We start from the raw sequence: 8106 nt of genomic DNA on the forward strand, positions 1-8106 counted from the left end.
GTTTATAAGAACCAATCGTTCTATACCCACTCGGCCTTCACTCACACGGTCTGACTCTGTCACGATCTCTACTAATTCTGCTCTATGGTTCCAGATACCCCTTGAGCAGGAAGATGAATCTCAGTAGGGTCTTTGTAAGCCTCCTCCCATGATCACAGACTTCCAGCCTGTCATGGGAGTGACACTGGGCACAATGAGCAAGCCCAGGTCACACAGAGGCAAACAGGTTCTCTCCCTTATAGTAGCTATGTCGTTGGCTAGGCTTTGCCTCTAGCATATTACTGGGAAAGCGTTCTACAGTTCCTGCTTGATTGCATGCATCCTGAGAGATGATCTAGTTTCCTATGAATCAAATTCCTCCATGCATCATCCTGTGCTTCACCGAGTCAGACACACTGCCATCTTCCTCATAATCATCATAATCATCATAATCATCATCATCATCATCATGTCCTCCGAATCTGAACAAAGGATCTCAGCTGAAGGCACATGAGCATCACACACTCATCTCTGGATCCCCACTAAGTCCTTGTTTTTCCCACATTGCTTTCCTCCCTGCAGGCTGCAATGAAGTTGCAAGTGAGATTCTTCAAGGGAATGTTCTTTGTAGAAACCCTAGACCAACCTATATGGGACCAAGTTTTACAGCCTAGACACAGACAATATTGGCTTGGTGTTTAATTTCCCTCAGGGAAGCAGTATAGGAAATTGGTCTAGATGATATCTTTGACCCCTGGAAGGAGGTCTTGACACAACCTACCTCCTTCTTATTGGCATTTTCCCTATAACAATCTTCCTCCCAAGCCAATCTACTTTCCCTAGGAAGGCAGCTGAGCTACCTGATGGGTAGATTCTGATCCTCTCATGTCCCAAGGAACCCCGTAATAAAAGGAATCAGCTCTGTGCTAGCTAACAGGCTGCAGGGCAGTCCTGGCTCTATCTTGGTCTATGACCTCAGAGGAACTCCTTCAACTCTCTTAAGTTTAGTGTACAATGAAAGATGAGACAGCAATCTCATTATGGCAGGGCTTTGGGCTGCTAGGACACAATACATTATAGGGTCTCAGCAAATGGTCATTGTCATCTTTTACCCAGAGCTCTCAGCCATAGGGCCTGTTCTATCCACTCTATTATGAAGAAAGACTTGACCTTTACAGCAGGAAATGCAAGGCATCCTTGCCAGCAGCGATCTAAGGCAGGTAACCACACGCTTGCTTTCCACAAGACGTTCACACGGGTAACTGAATACCATTACTGAAAGTTGAAAAGTTGTTTTCAAACCTTTCTGGGTGCTGGGTAATTGCAGATGTGGGAAGGTGGCGGCCAAGTAGTGCCTTCAAGCATACAGACTATAATTCCTCCAGCATAAGTCAACCTGTCACTCGCGGCACTGCCTATGAAGTTATTATGGCCTGGAGCATGTAAGGCACCTCCCCTTGGCAGCAATCCCAATGGCTTCAGCATTCACAGCTGCCCAGCATTTCCCAGTTCCCCCCCCGCCCCCCCCCCGTGAGCAACAATAATCTCCGTTAGCTTGCTGTCGAATGAAAAATATATTACTCCCTTGTCTTCTCAACTGTCATCTCCCTGCTTGCTCAGCTAATTTAGTCTGGGAAGTGTTTTTCCCCAGCACACGGCATACTCAAGCAGGGCTCGCATGCCCCAACGTTTCTTGCAACTTGAAGAAAAATGGGTCTGATTTCCAAACCAAGCATTCAAAGAGAAAGGAAGCTAGGTCTGGGAATACAGATGAAGCTGTTTACCCTGAAAACTTTCTTATCAATTGTAGCTCCGTCAGGTCCCTGGATCTTTGGTTAAAACTGGATAGAGCTGCCTCTATTGTGAGAAGATGAATATTTCCCAATAAACCTTGAACTGTTGCTGAAACCTCAGATCTGGATGCGTTCCCAAGGTTATGGTCACCAAAGCTGGGGTTTAGAAACGTTGACAAGAATATAAAATTGAAGAATCAATGGATGCCAGAGTACCCAGGGAGTAGCATATAGAGTGACAGTGCCCTCTGCTGGGAACAAACCCATCAGCACAAAACATGATTTTTGCAGCATTTGCAGTAGCTGCCTCTCTCCTGATCACCCTGCAAGCTTCTCCTCCTGCCATCTGGAACCAAGGACAAAATCCTTTGTGCTACACTTTCTTTTGTTACACTTACTTTTAGTTAAACTTGAATTCATTTTGAGTATTTCCATTGGAAATTGGATTTTGGATAGCAAGGCGTTAAAAGTAAAAACAAACAGGAAAACACTTTCAGAAAAATACACTAATTCTCAGCACATAGACAAGTAGATTGGTAAGCTGTAGTTTTGGCTGGAAAGCTGCCTCAATATATGTAATCCTGGGGGTGGGAAAGGAAAGGCAATATCAGGCACACGAGAACATTTAGAAGGCTATAGTGAAATTTGCCATCATTCTTTAGGCAATGTGCCTATTTGTGCCCATTGCTAAAGCTATTTTGAGGAAAGACAGAAAAAATTTGTACACAGGTATGGATTTGATGAAAGAAGTTCTAAAAACAGAGAGATCATGTGGCAAATACGGAGTTGCTCTCAATAAAAAGAGATTGGGTTGAAAGCCAAAAGTCTTGAGACTTCTGTCATTTTACACATCTGTAAGCCTTACTAATCATTCAAGAAGCAGTTGAACACCAGCTTGCCAGAGACCAAAAAAGTTTTGTGACACATACTGAAAGAGACAAAGAAAATCCTCCTCAAGGGACAAAATAATCAAGCACAGAAGCTCTGGAATCAGTGGACTCAAAGGCTGAATCCAGGTGTCACTAAGCGGCACAGCAGAGGGCAGACACCAGAGAATCACAGCAAGCAGGAAAAAGAACTAGTTTTTGCCTTCTGCTTCTTCACTCTGATAATTCATGTATGCATATATATACACACATAAAATCTATCATTTTAGACATTTTTGAGTATAAAATTTAGTGGCATTAAGTACATTCACAGTGTTGCAAAACTATCACACATCCATTCTCAGAACTTATTCATCCTCCCAAACAAACTCTGTCACCCATTCAAAACGGCTCTCATGCTTTATGCAGCCATAAAGAGCAAAATTATGTCATTTGGAACAAAATAGATGGAACCAGAGATCATGATGTTAACCAAAATAAGCTATACTCACAAAGACAAATATTGCATTTTTTTCCATATTTGGAGAAAAACTGCATTTTTCTCTCATATGCAGAACATAGATTTTAAGAAATAAATATGAAAGCATAAAGAGGACTGTACGAGAAGAGGAACATGACTGGGAGAAGAGGTGACAAGAGAGTAGGGAACCTAATATGATCAAAGTACACTACATACGTCTAGGAGACTGTCATAAGGAAGTCCATTGTATTATATAGCTAAAACACCCTAATCAATAAATAGAATAATAAACAAAATCAAAATAATCAAATTTTAAAACAATTCCAAATCACTTTACATCTTATTATCAATGTGACAGTTTGTTTTTTAAAATCAATGTATTTATGTATATAGGTGCTTTGCCAGCATGTTCATCGGTGAATCATATGTGTGCCTGGTATTCTAAGAGTCCAGAAGAGGCTATTGGATTTCCTGGAACTAAAGTAACAACCAGTTATGAGCTGTCATGTGGAAACTGGGAATCGAAGCCAGGTCCTCTGGAGGAACAGTGCTCTTAGCTGCTGAGCCACCTCTCCAGCCCACTGTGATACTTTCCACCTCTGAATTTAACAAGGAAGTGCCTAGTATAAGTGGAATCCTATAACATATATCCTCTGTTCCTGGCTTATTCTACTTATGATAGTATCAACATTTATGCACATTGTGACTCATTTTAGAATGCCACCCACTTTAAGGTGTTCAACAGTCATTGCATGTAGGTACCTCCTTTTGTTTATCTTCCCACAAACTAATGGACTTCGGATATTTTCCACCTTTGAGTTATTGTGAGTACTGCTGTCAAGAAGCATCTTTCCCAGCTTCTCTTTTTCATATCTGTAGAAGTGGGGTTTCTGTACGATGCAGCAATCTTGTATTTAAATATTTGAGACATTATATATGCACAGAATTATATCTGCATATATGTCATGGAAGCAGAAAAAAAGTAAAGGGGACTTATAGGAAGGTGGAGGAACCAGAGGTTAGAGAGATTAGAGAAGATTCTCAACTCAAAATATGTGTATGAAAGTGTCCTTGTGTATCACAGTACCATGTACCTTGATTGTGCACAATAAAAATTTAAAAATAAGTAAATAACTTTGAGTGAAGCCACCCTCCTTTTTCATGGCTGCCGAATCATTTGCATAGTAATGCACAGGCTTCTTGTTTCTCCATTTATCACTGGTGCTTGTTGTTTCTAGTTTGTTTTTAACATACATGGTAATCACCTCAGTGGATGTGGAGTGCCTTCTAGAAGGACTTCCATTTCTATAAGGAAGGCAAGTGTCTATCCACTGAGCATCTTTTCATGTGCTTAGCGTTAACTTCCTTATTGTCTTTGGGAAAATGTCTGCTTGGAGTAACTGAACCATACTTAACCGGTTTGCGTGTGGTCCATAGGTTTATTTTATTAATATTAATTTCCAGGCACATATGTCCTTGCCTGCTGCTCTTCGGTGCGTGAATGACAGTGTCAGTCAACTTTCTGTCCTTTGGGCTATATAATCAGTGCCACATCCAAGACACCATCAGCAAGCCCAGTTTGATGTTGTAGCTTTTTTCTAAATGTTTTAGAGCTTTAAGACTTTGTAATATACAGTGTATCTCTATGTAACACAGACTGCCCTCGAAATCCAAATCCCCTACCTCAGCTCCCTGAATTCTGGGATTACAGGCATTTGTCACCAATTCTATTTATTTTTAGTCTTCTTTATAAATTGTCTATGATTAAAAATAGATATAAAAATCCATTTTAAGTTGATTTTTGTCTGAATACACATTTTGTCTGCATTCTGTGTAATTTTGTGGCTTCATTGGCACTTACAACAGCATCTTACAGTCATCTGTTCTTACTGTTAAACAACACAGCATCAGTCACCTGTAAGCAATGTATCCCCATAAAGCTCTGTCTCATCTTTATGATCTAGGTCACAAATTGCATCTTTAAATGTCACATGCTCAAGACCTTAGTATATAACTTATGGCTGCTTTTTAATCATCTTAGAAATATGAAGTGACTCAATAACCAAATAACGATAGTAGATTCCATGTTTGCCTGAGTTCTTACCTTCACCAAGTTCCTTTTTCTTTCAGAATTGTTGGCTATCATTTCTTGACCTTTGCTTTCTTGCAATGCTGGGATTGAAGCCAGGGCTTTCTTCATGCTATATAGTCATGTTCTCTACCACTGAGCCACATCCCAGCCCTTAGTTCTATCACTTTTAGAACAATACTATGCATATTGATTTTATAGTTTATTTGTTTTTATTTTTTGTGTATAGGGGGTTTGTCTGCATGTACGTCTGTGCATTACATGCATACAGAACCTGTAGAAACCAGAAGAGGGTGCCATATCCCCTAAGATTAGTGATTCAGATGGCTGTGAGTCACCATGTGGATACTGGGAATTGAAACCAGTTCCTCAGGAAGCTAAGCCAGTGCTCTTTACCACTGAGCTATCTCTCCAGCCTCTGTATATTAATTTCCTTTAAAGTTTTCTAGAATTTGATAAGAATTGCCCCAAACTTTCTGTCAATTTGAAGAAGCTCTGGGTTGGTTTTTTTTTTTTTTTCCTGTCCTGAGTTTTTCCATGTTTTCCATCAGTATGTATCTCCAATCTTTAGGGCTGCTCTGATTCTCTTTATCCGTCATAGTTTGTTCATTTCAGTCTCATAAATGCTTTTAGGATGTGGAGGTTTGCTGGAGGAAGAGTGACATTGGGTGTGGAACTTGAGAGATCACAGCCTTCCTCACTTCCACTTTGATCTTTCTGCTTTCTGTGTGTTTGGCTAAGATGTGCTCCGTCAGCTTCCTAATGCAGTCAACGTGTCTTTCTGGATATTATGGACATTAGCCCTCTACCAAAATAAGCTCTTCCTTACGTTGCCTTTGGTCATGACAATTTATCTCAGGAACAAAAAAATAACAAATACAATTGATACGTTTCAATATTAAACAACCTTGCAGCCCTGAAGCAAACCCTGCTTGATCACATTGTCTTACAACATTCAGGCTACTATAACAAAAATACCATAAACTGGGTGCCTATGTTAACATAAATTTATTGCTAACAGTCCTTGAGGCTTGACAGCCTATGATCAACATGCTGGTAAGTACGGGGCTGATAAGAGCCCATTTCCTGGCACATAGTTTGTACCTCGAATCTATTCTATAAAGATGTGAAGATGAAGCTCTCTACAAATGCCCACTTACTAACACATTAATCTTATTTTGATAACAATATTTCAAATTTTTAATTTGTAGTGCACAGATCATAACATATAGTAGCATAAAATTCTTAAATATTGCCAATGTTATTTGTAGATATTTTACCAAGAGTTTATTTCGACCTAAATTCATGAGAGATGTTGATGGTTTTCAGTATTGCATCTTATTTTGTGTCAAGACAATATTAGATTCATTATGTGAATTTGTAAGTGTTATTTTCTCTTTTATTTTCTGCACTAGACTTGTAGCCCTTTCAATGAGGTGTTAATTGGCAAAGGTGTTAATTTTTATTTAAATGTGTAGCAGAATTCTTCAGTAAAGCAATTTGAGTTTAGAGATGTCTGTTGCTGGGAGTTTTTACATTATTAACTCAATTTCTCCAATAGTTACAGGGTTATTCCCTGTAATTACCCATTTCATAGTGAGAGGGCTATGGGAGTTTGTGTTATGTCTGTAGCTATAGGGTTGTTTGCATCAGTAATTACTTTTCTGTTGCTGTGATAAGATTCCATGACCAGCTTCAGGAAGAAAAGGTTTACTCTGGCTTGTGACTCCAAAGAAGAGACAGACATCATAGCAAGAAGGCATGGCATGGCCGAACACATTTTCATCCACATACAAGAGACAGAGAGAGAGGGAGGGAGGGAGGGAGGGAGGGAGGGATGGAGGGAGGGAGGGAGGGAGAGAGGGAGGGAGGAAAGGAGGGAGGGAGGGAAGGAGAGAAGGAAGAAGGGAGGGAAGGAGGGAAGGAGGGAGGGAGGGAAGGAGGGAGGAACAGGAAGTTGGTGAGGCTATAAACACTCAAATCCCAGTCTCTGTGAAGTACTTCCTCTAGTGAGGTTCAATTCCCTAAAGTTTCCACGACCATAACAGTTACCAACTAGGGAACAAGCATACGAAAGACATTTCTCTTTCAACCCACAGCGGTGCCAACCCCTTATTGTCTTTTTGATATCTGTTGAGTCTACAATGATGTCCATTTCATTCCAGAAATTGATCACCTGTCTCTTCTCTGCTTTGTCTGTGTCAATCTTGTAGACTATTTTAGAAAGTAACTTTTGATTTTTTTCTTTTTGAGAATCAGCTCTTTGTTTCCCTTATTCTCTGTTTTCTTGTTTTGGCTTCCTCCACCTTTATTATCTCTTCCCCTGAACTTTGTTAGAGATCTCCTTTATCTAGATTCTTCATCTAGATAAGGTGAGAGAGTTTATATCATCGATTCCACACCCATTTTTAACCAGTACTGTAAATTTTCTCAACACTAGTTTTGTTCTCAAAATTGTTATGTTGTACATTTTTGTTTGTTTAGTTCAATGTCTGAGTTTATTTTTCCCTAGGGTATCTTTAACTTGTGGGTTTTCTTTCTTAGAAGTATTCTGTTTGGTTTCCAAATGTCTATAAATATTCTTGTTGTCTTATGCTTTTAGTTTCTATATGGTTTCATCTTTTTTCAAATTTGTTTGTTTGTTTGTTGGCCCAAAATATTATCTATTTTCTGTGAACATTAAAAAATGCCTATGCAATGTCATTGCTTGAAACATTCTGTAAATGTTTATTAGCTGCTGTTGGTTGATGGCAGCACTGAGCTCTACCTGCTAATTTGCTGCCTTCTATCAATTATTGAAAAGGAGAATTGTAGTCTCCACTATCAATGTAGACTTGTCAATCTCTCCTTTTCTCTCTCTCTCTCTCTCTCTCTCTCTCTCTCTCTCTCTCTCTCTCT

At 39.7% G+C, this 8106-nt stretch overlaps 1 pseudogene; it reads right to left on the reverse strand.

The window, feature by feature from the left end:
• Positions 1–349: 349 nt before the first annotated feature.
• LOC114618086 overlaps positions 350–8106 on the reverse strand; it is a 105238-nt pseudogene continuing 97481 nt past the window's right edge.

Source organism: Grammomys surdaster, unplaced genomic scaffold (assembly GCF_004785775.1).
Source record: "Grammomys surdaster isolate TR1022 unplaced genomic scaffold, NIH_TR_1.0 140, whole genome shotgun sequence".
Classification (NCBI taxonomy): domain Eukaryota; kingdom Metazoa; phylum Chordata; class Mammalia; order Rodentia; family Muridae; genus Grammomys; species Grammomys surdaster.